General features: G+C 40.0%; 1 protein-coding gene across 21 annotated transcripts in view; it reads right to left on the reverse strand.

Annotated features, from left to right (window-relative positions):
* The window catches only part of LOC134546893 (uncharacterized), a 249245-nt gene that overhangs the window by 46880 nt on the left and 180393 nt on the right, over positions 1 to 21972 (reverse strand). The gene's annotated exons all lie outside the window — the stretch shown is intronic.

Raw genomic sequence — 21972 nt, forward strand, 5'->3', positions numbered from 1 at the left:
ATTGCAAATTAACAGTCATAATTATAGCAGTACATGCATAGCCATTCAGTCAGAGCTTATAATATGATTGGTCTTTTCTAAGAGTATTAAAATGGGTCTGTGTGTGCGTCTTTCACTTTCTCTTTCAAGTTTATAGGCAGGTAAAAACCTCCATTCTTAATCAAAGAATGTTACACTCCAAACTCATCAAGGATAAGTTACTTTCATTTTTTTCCTCATTTCCAAAGGAACAAAAAACCCCCAAAAAACCCAAAATAAAACAAAAAAAAAAAGAACCTACCTAAAGTACACTAAATAACACTACAACACATACATCCACAGTTATCAATCAGTATGTGAGCTGGTGTCCTTTAGCTGATGCTTCTTTAAGACATTCCATGGTTTTTTACTCTCTATGTTTCTGTTGTGTCCAGTCCATGATGTTTTCTGTCTCATGGGCTCCTTTTAACTTGCTTTTAAGATTTGATGTCCATTGTGGCTAAGTTTTTTAGGTATCGTGGGCATGATATGCTCACAGGTACTATTTGAGCTATTTTAGACTAGGCTAAACTAGGCTTCAGGCTTGGGCTTAGTAGGCTGCGGAACGTTTTGAGTATGTAGTAGCAGATAACTTTATCTCTTGTTAGGTATGTGTTAAGGTATGGCTACTCGCAGCATAGAGGTAATAGCACTAGATCTTTGTAGCTACTTTAATCTTAGATTGTTTACATACTTCTGTATGCTTACTGCTTATCACAATGCACTTGCTACTGTAAACTATCTGCTCTGTACTTAACTGGCCATCTCGCAGAATAAAGCAGAGTTCGTGCTAGAAACCATACTAGTTTGGTCTCACGTTACTCTAGTCCCCAGTCTTTCCAGAGTTCGACATCAGTCCATCTCTTCCCACCAATGGAAGAAGGAAAAGTGCCTGCCTCTTTGTCCAGCAGATCAGTGCTTGCTCATCAGAGAGAAGAGCAAATCCTCAAAAAAGCAGTCTTTCATGACATTACATATATTACCTTTAAATGCAGGCTGGCCAACTTGCTTTGCCAAGATTTTGTTCTTGCCATTCATTCATACAGTACATTCTCTGTTTATTTTTTTCACAGCATTTAGACATCCCTCACTTTACCATCTTTGGCTACACCACTGGATAGTCTTAATCTAAGCTGGTTGCTGAACACGTTTCAATGTCCACAGTACTGCTCTGGAATTAAATAATCCTTAAATGGGATATGAGTGGAACTTAGCAGATTGCATAAGAGATCTTGCCTCACTACCATCAGACTGTGGACAACCTGAATAAGAAATAACGTGTTTAAAACTCTGTTAGGAAATATTTAAATTCCTAATAATTGAATTGTGGCTCATTATCTGACATAGCCATGGGATGTGTGCTATGGCAGACAAACACCAGCTTTGTGCGTGAGATCACACATTCAACAGATGACTTCTGCAGCAATGTTATTTCTGGATACCAGGAATAATGATCTGAAAAGAATGTGAATTTCTTTTTTACAGCAAACATAAATAAATTTATTTCAGCTGTGGAGCATGAATCTTAAGTTTCAAGAATTACCATCATTGCTGGTTCTTTTTAATTTACCGATGTTTCTGAAATTAACTGTGTTTCTTTTCCTTCTTTGGCTATTTTCCCAACTGACCCATAATTAATATTTATAAAAGTAATATAAAACATTTAGCATTTTCTGCATACACTGGTATCATGCATGCATTCTGTTTATCAGCAGTGGACTAATGCTCAGAACATATACTCCATATTACACAGAATCATCTTTCTAAATTGTTTAAGGACCAGTAAGTGCTGTCCAGTTAGTGAGACTGATAGCTTGCATAGCTTCTGCAATGTTTGATCTACTATTTTGGCTTTCTGGAGTGACAGGTCTCCACAGTGACATCCTATTTGAAAGGAAAAAAAAATTCCAAACAATTTCTGCATGCATGTAAGACTGTTTCTGTACGGGTTCAGATCTGTTGAAAGCTCTGGACAGGATGCCTGCTCTGTGTATGACTGCTCTATATATTTGAGTTGTAAATCATATCATATTTACAATCTGGGAGATCTGCCTGCAAAACCCTTTTGAGCAATTTTCACTAATGCCTTGTGATCAGTTCCTGCTAGCACTGGTACTCCATATTTTAAAAATGGAGGGGTTTTGCATGCATAGGTCACAAGACAGAGCCTCTAATTCTTTTTGTGCATGCTGACATGCTGTTCCAGCTAGGTACCCAGAAGCATATGCCATGGGTCTCCAGTGATCACCATTCCTTGTTAAAAGTGTTGCCCCAAGGCCTTGCTTAGAAGCATCAACCACCAGCTTTGTTTGGTGCTTATTATCATACACTCTGAGGACAGGTTCCTTCTTTATCAACTGTTTGAGATTCAGGAAGTCCCTGTTGTGATTATCAGTCTATGCCCATTATGCATTTTTACACACTAAAGACCTTCAGACAGCAGCATAAATTGTTTAAAGCTGTTTGAATATAAAGTCCCACCCCAAAATTTGCCTTTTCTTTAAGTTTCTGTATGTTTTTTAATGTATGTATAAGGATATATTAGTAATCAGACCTATCTGCATCCTCTTCCAAGTTTTTTTTTTCCCCTGCTGCATTTTCTTAGATTGGTTATTTCTTTAACCTTGAACTCATATTTTTGTCTTCTGCATTTCAACCTCCTAATTTGAATCCATTCCAGGAGCTTACCAGAGCCTCTGATTGCAACATATTTCTATTATTTTTCTCCTCCACGTTTTCATGTAATTTATTATGTATTTGTAGGAAATAGATTTTAAAAAGCATTTTCCAAATAGTGTGGTAAACTGAGGCCTTCTAAATGGTGCATTAAAATTTCACAGATGTGAGGTGGTTGGAGTTTTTTTGTTTGCTTGCTTGTAGTTTTTTGGGGTTGTTGTTATTTGCTTTTTGGGGGTGGGTGGTTTTTTTTGAGGACCCTGTCAGAAAACAGCTGAAATGTCCAGTTGTCCCCAGAAACAGTTCCCCTGTTAGGGATTTGTTTCCCCATTTTACATGCTGTTTAGCTCAGACTACCAGCCACAGGGAAGCACTCATTTTTCTTTTGCATAAATATTGTGGAATAAATTAATTTTGGAAGCTCTGTTAGTTTTCATCTAACTTGGCCAGAACAAGTCTTCCAAGTTTTCATTTCAGCTCCAGAGAGAGATTTCTAGGAACATCTATGACAGGACAACTGATTCAGTTGTTCTTACTTTATGTTTTTGTTGGCTTCCTTTGGCTACATTTAAAACATCTGGAAAACAATCTGCCTACTTATGAGCTGCTGTCCTTCCAAGGAATGTACTCCCTCAACCATCAGTAGGTCAGAGATGTTTGCAGCACAAGAGTTGGTGCTGCACTTGTGCCAGCAGTTTTACAGCACGTCTTCTAAAGTTGCTACTTACAGGAGAAGCTCATAGTGTAAAAGCACAATTTTCTCTTCTATGGAATAGAAGTTACATGTATGTACTTAACTAACATTTATTTTCAGTTTCTGTTTCCTTCCACATCATTTGCAATTATTTGCATTATTTCTCCCAAACTCACCAGTAGAATTTTGTAGAGTATTTTTCCTGTTTTCATTTTTCTCCACATGTTGCTAATCTCTCAGAAGCCTCATGTTTCCTAGGGTTTAAACTTCTTAAGCAGGTTGCTGAAATCTTCAGCTTTCCTGCTTTGCTGTATTGAACATATAGCAACCTTTTGCTCACCTATCTCTTCCACCTGCTAGCAGGAATAAATATTTTTTTTTTTTTTTTTTTTTTTTTTTTTTTTTTTTTATGATTTCATTTTTGAGAGATTAAGCTGGTTTGGAGTTATTAGTTTCATATTAGCCTTTTGTTACCTTTTCTCCTCCTTCTCCTTCTCCTTCTCCTTCTCCTTCTCCTTCTCCTTCTCCTTCTCCTTCTCCTTCTCCTTCTCCTTCTCCTTCTCCTCCTTCTCCTCCTCTTTCTCCTTCCATCTTTTGTTCCAAATTGAGAGGATGATTAATTAAGGATTCTGTGCAAGAACTTTTAAAAAAGCCATTCATGTGGTAGGTGAACAACCATTATACAGAAAGGCTTGAAAATGAAAAAGAAAGAGCTCTGCATCTTTCTTTGGCTGCTAATCAATGAATAACAGATGTGACATTTCATCTTTACATGCAGAAGCAACTTCAGGGTTTGGTCTTTTAACAAAATAGTTGCCTGGAGATTCTTTTGCACTGCTCTGAATTTCTGAGAAGATACATTTAGTTGAAGCATTTTTTAATCTTCTGATTATGAGTTTGCATTGTATGTGTCCTCTCCTTTTAGTGCTGGTGGTACAGAGGAGTTGCTGTTTCAGAGAGGAACAGGCAAAAAGGTTTCTCTCCTCTCCAATACATGTACATATTAACCTAATGAAAAATAATTTTAATATTGAAATAGTTAATAAAGCTTTTAACTGAAATATAACTCCAGAAGATGAAAAAGAAGTTTTTGTTGAATCAAGGAACATCTTTTTTAATAAATGGTGCTCTTTTTCAGGGTAACGACCTTTTTTGATTGCCCCTCTATAATGAAACATAACCTTATTGATTTGAATTTGTAAAACCCCTCTGTGACTACCATGACTCATGGGAGACCATGAAATCATTCCATGACCTTCTAAGTCTCTCAACAGTGTGAGGAACAATAATTTCAAAATAGATGGTGCAATAATTCTAAACTACCGATTTGCAATATTTGGAATGAAAGACTGTGGGCGAAAATGGGCAAAAGGCTTTGGATGCTGGTAAGCTACACAACAAATCTGCCAACTTGTGTAGCTGAATGATGAATTGTTCTTCAACTTGTGCCTGTCAGTTTCTTCTGGTTTTCGTTCCATCTCTCTATTCTATGTGCTGCAGGTTGTTTTTACTTTTCATCTGAATTATATGCTACTAGGCAGTAAACAATCAACTGTAAGTTTGTATATTTGCTTTATTATTTTGAAACTTCAGCTAGTCAAAAATGTTGGTTGAAATATAATTTTCTCTAAAGAACGATGTTTTGTCTGAAAATGGTGGGCTTTTTGTGAGAAAATACAACTTTACTTTTCCTTTCATTTTTCAGTGGCAAGGACTATGAGGAAAGTAAGTTTCCATTTACATTTCTTATGTTTCATCAACTTTAAATTCAAACCATGTTTGTTTACTTCCAAATTTAATGCAAAACATTTTGAGCAAAATTTCTCAACCCATTTTATCTTACTTCTTAACCCATTTTATTTTAAAGTAAGCAGTGTTGTGAGGACAGCAGTGGCACAGCAGGTTAGTTCTGCTCAAGCTCTGCTCTCATTTAGCTTTAGCTCCAGCTCTGTTGAATGGTGGCTCTAAAGGAGAACCCATGAGTTAGGGTAGGGGACGCTGCATGCCCAGGAGAGTGCTCTGGCTCTTACAAAGAAGCACACAGCAGCCCCCAGGCAGACAAAATCCCTGTGCTCATGGCACAGAGATGCTGTGGGTGCTTTCCAGCACAGACAGGCCAGCACCAAGGGCATCACTGCAGGTGCTGTGGGACCACAGGAGGTCTGCTGACATTGCTCTGGTTGGCTGAGTTGGTGTACTCAATGCAGGCAAGAGAGCCAATACTGTGAAACTGGATCATAACCACTACTGGCAATTTGCCTCCATCCCTCCTTCTTCCAAGCAAAGCTATTCAGGTCTCCTTGTTTGTTCTGTCCCTACAACATGAGGTGACCAATTTACCAATATGAGGTCTCCTTCCTCTGATAGGAGCACTTTTCCTCCTTTCTCTGATTTTACTAGGATCTATAAGCCCAGTCAGTCTTGTGGTTTGACTGTTCAACTGTCTTAAAGAAGTGAGAAGGTTCTTGGTACCTTCCTTGCTGGACACACATTTACAGTCTCCATTTGGCCATCTCTGCTTCTCTACCATTACGAGGCACAGCTCCTGTTCATGCTAATGTGAGGCACACTTCAATGCTAATTAAAGAGAGCATTACCCAGTGTCTATATTTGACAGTACTAATCACATCCATCATGTACAGGTCTGACAGAGCTATCAGTATCAGGAATCAGACACTCTCTGTAGTGTACCTTTTCCATCTCTTTTTGTGAAAAAAGGTTTTCTTCACTGACAGCTACCAAGTCTTATGGCACACTCTCCAAGATCTCTGGAGTCATCTCTTCAATTGCAACTTTTACAACTCACTGTTATGGTTGTTAATAAGCATGTTGTATTTCCAACTATTCTTTAGAAACTAAACTGCAATGTAATGAAGTCATTGCTTTATTTGTTCTAATATTTGCCAATCCTTTAAACAACTTTTATTATTTGGCACAGACCAGCAACAGTTACCAGCTAGATATATTTGTGCCAATGTCTAGTTTCAGCCATTCACCGAGCAGAGAAAACATGATTCAGACTGAGAAAAAAAGGCTCTATTAGGTGGCCTTATGAATTATTTTATTTTATAAATTTTCCACGAGTTTTTGCCATATAGAAACACATGGTTTGGCCATTTCAGAACAAAAATATCAGAAAGACGGATCAGGAGGAAAACCACAAAGTCTTGGATACCCCAGGCATAGAGCACTGAGTCCTCCATGACTTCATCAGGATTTCTGGATGCTGGCAAAACACCAGTATGACACACCAAATGCCAATGAGAGAAAGAAGTGATGCTCCTATGCAGCACAAAGTCTTAGGCAATCCAGAAGCTTAAACCCTCAAGCCATTTGGCTGCCTACCTACCCACCTTTATGCGAGAAACATGGAAGGACATGTGTGATTCCAGCCAAAACCGACAAAAGGGCAGCATCAAACACATATTAAAAGCCTACAACTTTGGGAAATCACCAAGTTCGGGAAAGAAAATAGGTAATTTCCACCCTTCTGCCATAGAGCATAGGCAGAGCTTCCCCATTATTTGTCTTGCGTGGCAACCAGTTTTTCTGGTAGCACCCTACAGGCAATACCTTCGTAGTGCTGCAGCCCAGTTACTGGAGCTGTCAAATCCTGCACAGTCCCAAGGGGTGGGAGTAAATATGGGATAGAAATGTAGACAGTGTAAAGACTGGATAGGAGAGATTGCTTAAGACCATGGGAGGGAGGAAAGGACACAAAGGACATTTAGAAGATGCTGGGAGGACCTAAAGCACAGATTGCAGCAACAGTGGCAGAAGGGGCACAGGAAGGACAACAAGAGCTGTTGTAAAGAGGGAGTGAACATGAGTTGTTGAGAACAAATCCACAAGGACCCTCATCTTGATTAGCACCACAGTCATGGAACCACTTGTTTTAATTTGATAAGGAAAGGAGGTGAGATAGGCAGCTATGTGCTCTGAAAGGATGGCTCAGAGAGAGTTCCTCTATCAAGCACATGTTCAGAAGAGTACAGCTAACTTCATTCAGCCTCAGTCAAAGGGAAAATATAGGTCTGCCCCTGCTAGGACCAAGAGCATTTGGACTCTGAATGTCCTCTTCCCTGCTACTGACAGGCATTCAAACTCAAAAGCAAGAGTCTCTGAAGAATTCAAACTCAAAAGCAAGAATTCCTTTTCTCTGAAGGAATCCAGAAAATCATTCATGCTAAGGAAAAGACAATAAGTTGGCCAGAGGTGAAATACAAATACAAGAAGAGTCTGGAGCTTCAGTTTCCTCCAAATCCATGTCATACCAGTGCTCTCCGAAGTACCAGTACCCAATACCTATGAGATGGCTTTTCATAAGGATTTGGCTTTGTATAGGAATACAAATTACTTTCAAAAATCTGTACTCCCATGATGATCATTTCCATTTTCTTCTAATCCCAGGGCAAAGGCCCACCTGGTTTCCAGGAAAATTAGAAGATACTGTGCACCAAGAAATATTTCCACTATGCAGCAGGCTGACACCACCAATAAGACAACCAATAAGCTACTGCCAGAACTGAATTTTGAGCTCAAGAATGCCACGTTGGCCTGGCAACTCTGATTCACCAGCTATTGCACTGTAGCTTCTGCCTTCAGCCATCTGCCCTCCTCTGTCTTCAATATTTCTGTTGCCAGTGCATAGGTGGCTCCTGTGCTGACAAAGCAGTATCTGGGGTGGAGCAGCACAGCTGGCATCTGTTTTGTTTTCTCTCTAAATGCTGTGTTGTATTGTGCAGGATGCTGCTGGAACAGCTGAGCCATCCCTGCAAGAGGAATGGGACAGACACGCAGAGATGAAAACAGGTATGGTGTCCTGGGACAAATCACTTCACACATCTATTTTAAATCAACCTGTCATAACTTTCATGGCATGTGATCAGTTTGTCCTCCATTGACATCTCCAAATTTTCTCTCCAATACAGAGGCCTGAATTACCACTAAGCAGTAGTTGCTTTAACATTGTCTTCAGTGGTTTTTTAAAATGGAAGTATCACAGCTAAGCATAGCAGGGTATCTGCAAAGACAAAGTCCATCATAGTTATTTACACTGCAACCTTCTAGGGAACTGTAGAAAAAGGCACAGCTTAAAGACTCAGTAGAGATGTTTCCTTCCATCTTGACTCATCAGTTGACATATTCCATATGCTCTGTTTTGCTCACTATTGATTTAACTAACAATAGAAAATATATTTAATGAATTATGATCCTGTGACAACAAATTATCTAGACTAGTACATATAAAGGTCTCTCTTTAAACTTTAATTAGTTTAACAATGATGTGCCTGCTGCCAGTGTTTGCGTTTCAAGAAAACATGCAGCAGCCTAGAAGCACAATGCTTTCTATTTAACATAGAAAGTGTCTCTCAGTCCAGGCTTATTTATAAAGCAATTTTCTAATAATGATATGGATTCAGTGGAGTTCAATCAGTGATGGAGCTACCCTGGCATACATAAAATGAATATATTAAACCACCTATCAAGTACCTAACTACACAAATAAACATAAAGAATGGGGGAAGGGAGAAGAAGAGAGGTGACTCTTGAATTAGATCTCTTTGTCTTGAAAACACTCTCCTCTCAATGCCCCTTGCCCAAAGCTGGAGAAGGTGTCAGGCTGCACCACTACAACACGTGCTCTTCCAGCCTTCCCTTGAGCATCCTGTGGTTGTACACTTTGCTGCTTCCACAGGTCTGAGTGCAAGAGGCACTGCTCATCTCACAATATCCCTGACAGTGTGTCTGCCCTCTCTCTGCTTCAGGGATTCCCCCCACAACCTCCTGCTGCCTCCTCTCTCACCCCACATCTCTGTATAGTGCCCCATCCCATAGTGCATGCATGATTTCCCCCCACAGCACACTCCCTCCCTTGAGGACAAGGGGAGGAGGATGCACCACTGCCCTCTACCACTCTCCCTATTCTCCTTACTCACCATTTCCACATGGCAGCTCCACTTGACATAGGCTCTAAGACACCTTTTTCCTCTCATTCTCCTACGCCACCCATCTCTATTTCCCTGCTCACATCCATGTGCCCTCACTCTCCCCCTCTCCACCTCCATCTTCCACCTCTGTCCCAGGAGGACACAGCCCAGACCTACCCCTAGGAAGTCAGGTCATTGTTGTGAGAGTCCAGCACAAGCCAAAGCACCCTCCCTTTTTGGGCATGTCCCTCTGCCACAAGCAGGAGGTGCCTGGGCACTACTGCAGAACAGCTGCTCTTTCTGGTTAAGTGACCTGTGCTCTCTCTCCCTGACATGCCCTTTATGAAGCTTTCAGACAAGCGTCTCTCCCTCCTACTAAAGCCTGAGAAAACTTGTACCAAATAGTTCTTGCAAAAGTTCAGCAGCTCAGGTTTATCTGTGGCCTAAAAAGAGCCTTGTTGTCCCAAAAAACACAGGCTGGGCCTTCACTGCTTTCTTCAGTGACCTGAATCCAAGGAATTAAATACTAACTGGTTTATATGGCTGAGGAGATGATGGTTGGAAGGGATCTCTGAAGGGATCTCTCGAGTCCAACCTCCTCTGAAATCAAGACCATTGTCAACATTAGATGAAGCGTCTTCAAATTTCTGCTGCTAATTCAAAGTGAGAGGTTTGAAGAATTTCTGAAAGGCACATGTGAGGTAGGAAGGTGGCACATTATCTGTCGAAGGACCAGGTTTTGTTCCCTGTCTGCTGCTGGGGTTAAGGACAGAAACATCCTTCCACATGCTTTCAGTGTCACCACAATCTTCTATGCCTGTGTGAGGATCTTGGCACCTGGAAAGAGCCAGTAGAGTGCTTGCTGCACCCTGAAGAAACTCATCAGGGCCACTGGAAAATCAACAGAGCAGTTAATGCACTTTACCTATGGTCCAGAATTGAATTATGCATGATTTCTGCTTAAAAACCCATTTCCCAAAGTTAACAGCATTTTTAATTCTATTCTTAAACTGTGCACAAACAACACGGCAGAACACAAGCCCATGAACATCACAGGGAATGGCTCCAATTTGTAGGCCACAGATCCATTTTGTGGACGTAAAATCTACAAAAAGTCCACCAAGTGTGGCAAAACTATAAGCAAAATTGAAAAGGAATTTACTGCTTAACAGAGTAGGAGGAGGAGAGGCAAATGGTTGGAAAGGTAAATGAATGGGCATATGTCAGCATTTTCAGGCCATTTTAGGTGCACTGCATCTCACCTAACCGCTTGCCCCACCACTCTGAGAAGGAGCTTTCTCCCAGGAAAGGCAGCAGGGACACTGAGAGAGAAAAGGAAGGGCAGACTCCTCCTATGAGGATGGTATCTAATCTAATTTTGCCCTGAATGAATCTCAGCCAAAATCACTAGATGAATTCTCTAAGCCTTGGCAACTTAAAAATGCTACAGTAGGATATTGTATAGGTGCTTAGTGGCCCCTAAAAGCAGGAGAGAGTGCTGTTTTGTTTGGTTTAGATGGCTGAGGGTTTATATGAAGGCTGGGAGTTCAGTTTAAATGCTAATTGACTCATAAACAAGCCTGAGTTAAATAAAAGAATCAACTAGCATCAGCTGAGCTAGATCAGTTTAAAAATGCAGGCTTTTGTTAATCAGAGAGAGTTTGTATTGGGATAGGCCAGGCATTGCTCCAAAAGCAGCATCAGATTAAACCTCCTACTCGAAAAACACTCATTAAAAAGCAACTTCCATTGAAAAAGATCCTACTTGTCGCTACCAGCCATTGTTAGGCAGTGAAGCAGTGACAGATATTTTTGAAGACTATTATGGGGAAATAAATATTTATTTAGCTGTCTAAAGTAATTAATCCCTGCTGTTTCCTTTTTATGTAAGCACATACAAGGCAAGACTGTCTTTGTACTTGAGTTTTAGGAGACAAGTCTATGTAGAGGCTCCCATGGTTTTTGAAGGCAGTAACAAATTCATGCCTAATACTTTGTGTGCAACTCGAGAATGCCAACCATCAAACAGCAATAATAGACTTCTCCTATCCTCATTCAGTGGCAGCAGGAAGGAGATATACTAAGGGGAAAGAACAGAGAGAAGAAAGGTGAGAAAGTAGAAACTGCGAGTGACATGCAAAGCTGCAAGAAGCTGGCCCACTGCTGGCGTGGGATTTGATGAAGGAAATAGCTTTCACAGGGTATCAATTTGAGAATAAAAAAAAAAGCGGGGGGGGGAGACGAAGGGAGATTAAGCTGTAAAAGCACAAGAAAAAGGATCAATAACCATCTTGGATGTATTTTCTGGGAAGCTGGCATGGATAGCACAAAGATGTTTCTTAGTGAATATGTTGGCACCCCTCCCATTGACAAGTTATACAGCCAAAGAGCAATTAGCACATTCAGAGGAACAATAATTACACAATGCCAAGCAGGCGGTCCATAGGCTGGATTAAAGCACACAATTAAAATAGAGATATAGGCCACAGCTCAGCTCTTATACAAGAACCTCTCTGCCCTAAGAATCACTTCAACAAGGTATACCTGCACTGTAGCATATGAGCTAGAGATGATAACTATATATGAGCTTGATAACATGCAGATTGTTTTTGCTTTTTAAATTTTAGGAGGCAAATGTCATTGCTACACGTTTAAAATCAGAAGCAATTTTTTAAAAAGTAGCTCAAGTGCTAAGTTCCATATTCCTTTTTCCCCAGAAGTATTTTATTGCAGAGTAAAATGACAGATGCAATTAGATAATGTTGAGCAGATTATAGTTTGAGAATGTTATGCTGTGTTACATATTCACAAGTGAACAATAGCAAGGGGAAAAAAGAAGGATGGGTATCTTAGTACCTATTTTTAAAGTTGGACAAAAGAATTTGTCTTTTCTGGGTAGGAAAATATTATGGGGCTCTATGAATTCAGTTGTGTTATCTCTTCTCAGCTACATGAGGAAGCTTTTATGACTCAGTTTATCTTTACAAATCACTCTGGTATTACTAGAAAAATTCAAAATGACCAAGAGCTAGATTTGTGGCCACATGACTCTTGAGCTCAGAATCCCTGAGCTTGGTTTCCACTGACACAAAGGTTTTCTTGCAAGCCTTTGCACTTTACTTTGTTGACCTATGTCTCAACTTACCTATCAAGAGCAAAGATATACCCCTTAAACTGTGAACCAGCTACTTATCAACAAAAGTACAGTATGGGTTAGGAAAGATTACTCCATTAAATTGAACCCTCCTGGAGACCTTCACCTTCCAGAATAATGAAATAGCGTAAGAGCTGGTCCTTATTCCTGGTCTATACTTCATCTAACTTTTGCTCTTAAAAATAAGTTATCTAAATCTGAGTCAATCTAGTCTTTGTACTCAATGGCAAGAAGGACTCAGTTTCACAGGGTCATTGCCTATCTCAGACCACCTGCTACGATATGCTTCATCTAAAGGAAAAAGTACCCTCTGATTTCTTTTTATTGACTATAAGTAAAGTAGCTCAGGATAACTTTCAGATCTGAGCAGACTTCATTTTGAGATACCTAAGAGAGGTCTGATTCTGTGGGAAGACCCCAGAGAAAATACATTGTTCCTCTCCTCCTCATTTGTACCCACAAAAGAGCCAGCCACGATCAGATTTAATTTCCTTAAAAATTATTTTAGCCAGAAGTGCAGTTTTACCCAGTTTTATAATGCCTGTAGTCCAAAAGATCATGCAAAGATAAAGGATCCCTTCCCATCCTTTGCAAAGTAGAATGTGGATTCCCCTCAAGCTCAAATTTTCTAGGCTCACAGAGACATCCTGTGTGATTAGGCAGGATAAGCAACCCTTTGCTTTCACCACCCCTAAAACCCTATAACTTCCCTTGCAAAGCATCCACTCTGACATCATATTGTGCCAGAACAGCCCTGGCAAGGTGAACTGGGATATTTGTGTTGATGGACCCTTGTGAGAGCAGACCTGAGAACTCACTCCATTGAAGATGGTTTTAATCTCATTCTTTCACAGTGACAAGTCTGTGATTACAGTCCCACAGGGCAGCAGAACACAAGGTCTGTGTCTCCACCAGCAATGCACAACTAGACACAAGGCCATGAAACTCATCTGTTCAGGAAAAAAATGGAGTGGGCTTTGCTAACTAAATATGGCAGTACTCTATCCCTTCTTTGCACAAGTCAATGATTTGTTTCACTCAGAGACTCATGAACCCAGCTTCTGAGCCACTGGACAAGAACATGGATATATTTCAGTGATTTCTGTACCTTTAGGTTCACTCTTTCCTTCCCAAAATAATAAGCATCGTAAGTAGCTTGTTCCCCACCCTTCCTGCTGTCCCATTTCATTTTGTCTGTAAACCCCTGTTTTTTCCATTAGCTGACCAGTCACACACTCTGCCACCTGACTGAACATGACAGCCATTCAAACCTGTCCTGTTCTATGGAGCCCCTGGATGTTGCTCTCATGTGAGTAAACTGACGTTATCAATACCCCGTAACAGGCAGAGTGTGCAAGGTGTCTCATTTAGAATGATTCAAATAAATCTCACAGAGATCGTAAGGAATGCCATGAATATGCCCAATCCTGAATTCATTTCAGTGTGGGAATGAATACTATGATGGGTATAAAGAAAAATTACCTTCTATAGTAGCAGTGGATTTTATTCTTTATGTAATAGAATTTAACTTTCAAATGGCAACCAAAAAGTATTTCATTGCCCTCCACAGATTTTACATAAACAGTTTATAAGCTCCACTCCATGTGGAATCTGTAAGGGATGCATTTAGTCTTCAAGGAGAAAATTCAGTTCCATTTCATTCTGTATGGTAAACCTGTGTCAAGTCCCTTTTTCCTCTTTAAATTTCAGTGTCCCCAGCTGCAAAATGCCTAAACATTACCTGGTATTGTTTAATTTCATTCTCTAATTAATTTGATTAAGGCCCTCAAAATAAGTAAAATTTATTCAGAATAACACAGCCTTTATTTTGATCAATTTTGATCCCTTTCAGCAGGTAATCCTTGATAATATAATCACTGGGAATAGAAGGCTTCATTTAGTAATGAAAGACAAAAATTTTAAAAGAAAGACAGGAGGAAGCTACTGGAAAACTGGAGTGATAATAAAAGATGACTATAACCCAAAGTTGCATTACTTAGAGATTATTATTGATGTTGCAAGAGCTACCATATGCTTTGCAAGCTGTGACAGTCACCCTTGTAGTCACATGGATGAAATGATCAACTGCTTTCTGCATTCAAAGTGATAGGAACAAACTTGATCCAAGTAAGAGAAGCTGCTGTGTAACAAACAGCACAGGGGCATTGTGTGGATTAATTAGTTTGTGGGGGGGAAGGTTGCTTGCTTTGGTTTGGTTTGAATCCTCTGTTGAAGGTTTGTGCAGTAAGTGCAGCATCTATTTACCAGTGTAAGGCAGAGGAAAAAGCAAAATGAATTCAGGAATTTGCCACTTAATTAATTCATGCAGTCATGCTTATGCATCACGTCACATGTTTGACACCATTAATGGCAATGATGTACTGTCATGCCCTTAGTACAAAAATGATGAGCCTGGTCTGAGTGGCAGACAGAACTAAACTAAATTGCCCAGGGTTTCCCAGGGATATTTAGAAACTCAATGCCTATATAAAGGTATTGTGTTCTTATAGCCTGCTACAAACCTTGTGCTGCATCTTCTGCAACCTCTATAATTCTGAGGATGAGGTGGCAAAACTGCTTCCAGGTGGGATGTTTAATACCATCACAGTGGCCCTTCCTTGGCAGTGGCATAGCTACTTTAGGAGGCACCAGAGTGCATCAAGCCTTGGCACACCTGAATGCACCCTTGACAGACCTTGAAGCATGGATCGAAGGGCATGCCTCAGAAATCTCCCACTGACCTCATTTTGGATTCAGACCTGACAGGAGTTTAATCCCTCCTGCCATCACTATGGCTCTGTTCTCAGCACAAGTAATACACTCTCATTATTGGTGGACCTTCAGCTTCACAGACCATAACAGCATCGATCCTGTCACTGCACATGCAGAAAGTCCATGCTGGGGCATCTCTGCATAGACAGTAACTCCTCGTGCCCACTTGTCAGTCCTGGGAAAAAATGAAACAAATACTCTTTGCTATAGGACTTCTGGTGCAACTTCTCCTCCTTAATAGGAAGAATTACTTTGGGGTGGTCACAGAGAAAAGAGATGAAAAGTGAGGATATGCACAGCTCTGTGGGCAGACCCCAGATGTTCTAGCATGTGCAGCTGCACCTTGACACATCTGAAAACAATGGCAGACCAGAAGGACTCCTCTTTCCATCGGTATCACAGAGTGTAGGGGCTCAGGTAACTAGGTACCTCTCCACTGAATCTGATTTCATACTTGCAGTAGGAATGGGTCAATCCCATTTGAAAGAACACATCACGTCTATTTTGGGAACATAAAGCACAGGAGACTTTATTTAACAGTGTAACACCTAAAGGCATGTCTTCTATTTACTCCTTTTTGATTTATTTATTCCAAGATGAGGTCACTGAAGCTAGAAAGAACTTTGCAAATCATTTCATATTTCTCCATTTCTTATTAATCATTAAATAGCAGTTGGCACTTCACATAAATAGACCTATGTGTCAGCTGGAGTTGAAATGGGATTATAGCAATACTGTAAAAGTAGGGAAACATTTTTTTTTAGCTTCTATCAATTTAGTCGCAGAAAGCAGCATCAATGGTTTTATTTTGTTTATACAAAATAAAAGTTTTTAAAAAATTAAAATTAAAGTTTTCCTCTATGATTCCCATGCACCAGCACTGTTTTGCAGCACAGAAAATTATTTTGACTCAAGTTTTATTATTTTCGTTAAATGAGAGAAACTTCCACTGAGTTTAGGAGGTTTGTTGACTCCTGAATAGAAGCTGGTGGACTAACTGGACGTGACAGAGTCCGTTTATATCACATGCATATTGAAACAGCCATCAAGGGAACTGATACAAAAAGAAGGTCAACTATCTTTCTCAAAGTATAACTGCTCTTTTTTGTCAAGTTTGATCCCATGTGAAAGCTTCATTTGAATGTGACCCACAAAGCAAAAACGAAGAGCAAGCACAACCTCCTGCACTGACTATCTCCATGCTGTGAGGTGCAAGAAAACACAGTACAGAAAACCAGCTGTCATTTATTAGTGGGTGCATTTTTGGGGGAGTATCCTGACACATAGCCTCTCAGCCCAGTTCAGAGATCCAAGAATTCATCCCATGTAGTTTTCAGATTGACCAGCTCAGTTGAAATAATAATTAGTGGCATCGTTCTCTCAATGTCCACAGTGTCACATGCTGGGATTTTTTCAGTGATCTAAGCACAAAAGAAAAATTCGTCAAGAAAAAGGAATTCATGATTATTATAAAAAATCTGGGATTAACGCCTTTTCTGTTTTGTCTAATACATGGTCTGTGGAGCCCTGAGAGACCGTGGACTATATGTATGTGAGGGAAAAGTTAGTAAAGCAAGACTACTGTCTACCAAATCAGTATCCAAAGTCTGCATCTTGACCAGGAATGTACAGAAGCTTCTCTGTAGAAAAAGATCATAAAAGCCTTGATATAGTTACTGCAGGTGCTAGCACCCAGTCAGCAATGTACAGCCTGTAGCAGAACATTTCATATCAGAATGGAGCAACTTTTCCAGTTCCTGGGGGAAAAAAAGCACGAAGAATAAAGTACCAGATGCTGCAGGTAAAAGAGAAATGCATAGAAATTGACAGGTATTTTCTGTTCTAAAGAAGGTGAGAATACTGGTAAGAAGCTGAAAAAAAATCCCATTCATTTATAGCTCTGAGGCAATGTTTTAAAATATTTGGGGGAAGACTGGCAAAATTAAGTAATGAAGATTTAACAATTAAAAATTATTCAAGTAAATATTTCACTATTCCCTCTGCATGCAGCACTGGTGAGGCTGCAGCTCAAGTACCATGTCTCTGGAACCCTCACTTCAAGGACATTGAGATGCTGGAGCAAGTGCAGAGAAGGGCAATGAAGCTGGTGAAGGATCTGGAGCACAAGTCCTATGAATTGTGGCTGAGAGAGCCGGGGGTGTTCAGCCTGGAGAAGAGCAGGCTCAGAGTAGATCTTCCTAAAACTATATGAAAGGAGGCTGTTGCCAGATGGAGATCAGCCTCTCCTCCCAGGGAATCGGTGACATGATGAGGGGACATAGCCCCAAGCTGAGCCAGGGGAGGTTCAGGCTGGACATTTGGAGGAATTTTTCATGGAAAGGATTGTTAAACATTGGAATGGACTACCCAAGGAGGTCACTGCCCCAAAGCTGCTCAAGAAACTGGGTGTGACTCTTACTGCCCTGGTCTGTTTAACAAGGTGGTGATCGGTCAAAGATCGGACTTGATGATCTTTGAGGTCTTTTCCAACCTAAAGGGTCTGTCCTTCTGTGATTTGATTGTTATTTGTGTCGAGACTGTGTAAATGAACCCTACCATGCCATGCAGGGCTTTAGAGGAGACCACTTTCACAAGTGTGATGTGGGCAAGGGAACTAATAGACGTGTCCTTGAGAGCATTGAGGCAAAGGTTTATATGAAGAGTCGTTCCTCCCTTTTTCCCCCATTGAAACTTGGCTCTCCCATCCCCCACCCCCAAATCAGCTACCACAGCGCTAACTCCACTGAACACTCCTGTAGCATTCCCACCCATGTGTCATTTGCTGACACTAATTGAAAACAGGGACCTTGACAAAATGGTCTACACTGGGAGAAAGAAAACATTAGTGTCATTGTGATGCTAATAGAGGATGCTATAGTTAGACTGGAAGGAGAGGGAAGGGGGGTTATATGTATTCACATCTTTTGATTTATCCATGGTGCTTCCATACGTTTTTTTATTTATGGAAAAGAAAAATGGTCTCTTTTTTTTCCAATTACATTGATAATGCCAAAAAAGAAGAATCAGGCAAATGTTTCAGGCTTTCCACAGTTAAAAGAAAGCTGAATTTAAACTAAGGAAAAGTACAGGGTTTTATTTCAGCCTGTCCTTGAATAATTCTTTTAAAACACCAGCTCATTATAGTCAAAGGTCCTAATTTTAAGAACATCTCCATGGGGGATTCATCACCTCTTTCCTATTCATTTCATGAATGGTCCAGACCTTCTTTTTGATCAGCCAGGGTCTTTTGGGAACAAACCTTGAGGTGAAGGTGGACATACATTGTTTCCCTGCTATCATGTTAGATTCCAAGCTGTCGTAGTATTTAAGAAGAAATTCCTGTAACAAACTGCCTCAGATATCCATAGGGAATACACGTATGTGATTAACCCAACTGGCCACTGGGTGTGACCATTGCACCACACAAAAGCATCTAAGACTTTTCCAAAGACAGGTCTGGAAGTACTGGAGCTAGAAAAAAAACATAACATTTTGAGCTATGAATAGTCAACAGTAATGTCAGCTAACTTTCTGTGCTCAGTTTTCATATGCTTTGCTGCACATTTTTGAGCCTCTCTCAAAAGCCAGACATAGAACATTTAAAACAATAGTGTAAAAAAAACCAAAACAGTTAAAATCACATTAATGATATTACCAGAGTTCCTTTTCCTTCTCCAAAGGAAAACTAAATCTCCTAAAGCTGCAGGTATCTTACTCCATTCACTGTTGACACATTAATAGAATAAGCACATACACAGGCAGAATGGCTTAACTAGGCAGTTTCCAAAATATTAGCTCTCAGTTACCTAGTCAGCAGACAAAAAGGTAATACTCACTAAGAGGAAGAGAAAAAAATAAAATCTGCAACAAATTACTGATAATTATTTTTTTTCTAAACTGACTTCTGTAAATATGAGAAAAAAGAATTTTGCCCAGGGTAATGCAGCCAGATTTGAAGCATTATGTAGTTCGTGTCAGCCCATTTCAAAGCATTTCCCAATTTTATGTTATTTTATAGCATTTCTACTACTGAAAATTCCCCAAGTTTATCTTTTAGAACAGATACACACTTTATATTCTCAGTGCAGATGTAGTTGGGCATACACACCAATTTGCAAGATCTGTTTTCCTGACCACACTCAGACTCGGTAGCAGAATGTTTGCATATTCCCTTGAGTCAGGCTGAAGTTCAGTAGTATCAGACCCTGATCAAAGAGTCAATGGTAGAATAACATCACCTTGATCTCAGAAAAACCTGTCAGTCCTGAGATTGCTCGTGCTTACATAGGTTACAACTACCTTGACAGGCAATAAATGAACAAAAAAAAAAATCATCTACAATGTAACTGTGCTTTGCCTTTCTTTCATCCTTGGGCTAATACCCAGTGTCCTGGTCAGTGGGTATCAGCCACAGTGAATGTTACAGGGTCAGTTTTACCAAAATGTGGTTTTTTCCCATGTGGGAGGAAACTGAAGCTGTATTTGTGCAAAACATATAAAGCGAGGGTCTGAATTCAGATGTGACTTTCAGATCATGTATGAATGGCAGTGCCACTTCCCAGTAGCACAAAGTGCATCACTGGCTTCTGAAGGGATATAACAATCACTGTGTGCTGGTTTTAAAAGGGAAAAATACCAGTAGGGGAAGATAACCTCTGTTTCAGGCTTCCCTCTGTACATTTATTTCTGATTTTTAAATGTATGCTTTAATAAAAAAAATCATAACTAATAGTAGTACTAGTAGTGATGATGATGGTGATTATGATGATGATAATAATTGATATATAATATCAATTGATGATAATAATAAATGATAATATTGTCTCAGTATCTAATGACACATGTTGGAAATTATCCATAGTTCTCAGACTCACTGCATTTTTACACTAAGTCAGACATCTGGTATCTTCCTGAATTTGTGATGAGCTGCCAATGTTTTAACAAGGGGAATTCAGCAAACACCACTTTGTCTATACATTTCTGCTAAACCTTAAACTGGGATTTTGTGAGTTAAGGGCTATGGAAACTATTAATTTGGCTCCCCATTTAAACAAAAATATTTTCTCATAACCCTAGGCTAGGAAGGGGTAATTACACTTGACAAATAAACAAAATCTTTTGATGGAAAGATCTACTTTCTATCTGAAAGCAAATCTACACTGGCTATATTGTTAGCATAGCTCACAGTTCAACCACTGAGCAATTTGAATGTAAAAGCAGAGAAGGTCTTTAGAAAATTCCTCATCCTTGGTGAAATGTACTGCAGAGAAAATGGGGGGGAGAGGCAAGCACTCTTTCTGAAGTGTCTTTATGGTCTCAAGGGAGAATGTTCTTTATAAGACAGGAAGATTTAGCAGGATTCAGAAAGGAGAGCAAGCATCCTCAGAAGCAGAGAAAACATCTACCCATCTTTCAGTTTGGCTGTAAGAGACTTCCGACAGCCCCACAGCTCTTTCCTCGTGCACCTTCTTACTGAAGAGCTTCTGTGTGTTGTCTGTGTGTCTGTGTGTCTGTCTGTGTGCATGTAAAATAAATTCAAGACTTTCTGTCACCACAGCAAACAAGCAAAAGAACCTCCATTTGTCAGCCTGTGGCATTTTATGTACTGGGCTGAGCCCCAGGCTGGGGACCAGCTGCTCTCCTCACTACTGGCAGCGCCACAGTGCAACCACACAGCTATCCAGCCTCTGCAGCCTCACTGAACATAGCAAGAAAGTAATATGGACAGGGCAAAATAACCTCTGTCATACATCTGATGTGACTGAGAGATAAAACTGGAACCCAAAGAGTGGCATCTGAGGTGCAGCCCCTTGTCTGGTGACTCCACCACCAGCCTTGACTGTTCCATCCATACGGCTCTTTATGGACAGTGTGCAGAAGGCTTCTCTCCTAGTTTAGCAGCTTTTGAGGAGATTATATGCATGAATCCTGACAAATGGGTTTTGTATCTTCCCTATATCACCCCTTATTTAGTAGCTTATAAGAAAACTACAATAGGCTGGATTTTAACAGAAAATAAAAGATCGTGACAGCCCTCAGGAGGGGCTCAGAATCTCTATTTTCTTTACCTGCATGTTTCAGTCATTTCAACTAACTCACAGGCTACCAGGGTCAAGAGCTTGGAAAAAGGATGCAACAAGTTGTCCTCACTGTATTTTCTCCCATCAGAGTTTCCACGGCACAATATATAACAGGCATTTGGCAGGATTAATGGGCTTGTGATAACACAGTAGCCTAGAGACACAATGATTCTGAAGTTGTGCCATAGAAAATCAGAGTGTATAAAAAGATATCATCTACCAGAGACCTACTTTTAAGAACTGTTCAATATTAGAATGGCTGGCGCATAAGCAGTTCTATCTTTGTGTTCAGTAAACTGATTCTATCTTGACAAATATATGCCCAAAATAGAGGGTAAAAAACCAAGCAAACAAAACCCAACCAAAACAAACAAACAAACAACAAACACACATTACATTTGGAAAAAAATCCAAAAAAATCTCTAAAACCAAAACACCTCAAAAACCAAAAATCCAAAACAAACACAAAGTCCCACTTCTCACATCCTGGTTCTTCCCATTCTTTTCCCACCTGTTCTGTTTTGAATTGAGCTACCTTATTTCATATCCTTCACCAGGATGTGATGTGTTTTGATGCTTAAGGCTGAGGGAAAGAGAATAATAATTTCAAAAACAAACCTTTCAAAACACCTGTTCTCTCTAAATGAA

This window comes from Prinia subflava, chromosome 2, assembly GCF_021018805.1.
Source record: "Prinia subflava isolate CZ2003 ecotype Zambia chromosome 2, Cam_Psub_1.2, whole genome shotgun sequence".
In the NCBI taxonomy this organism is placed as follows: domain Eukaryota; kingdom Metazoa; phylum Chordata; class Aves; order Passeriformes; family Cisticolidae; genus Prinia; species Prinia subflava.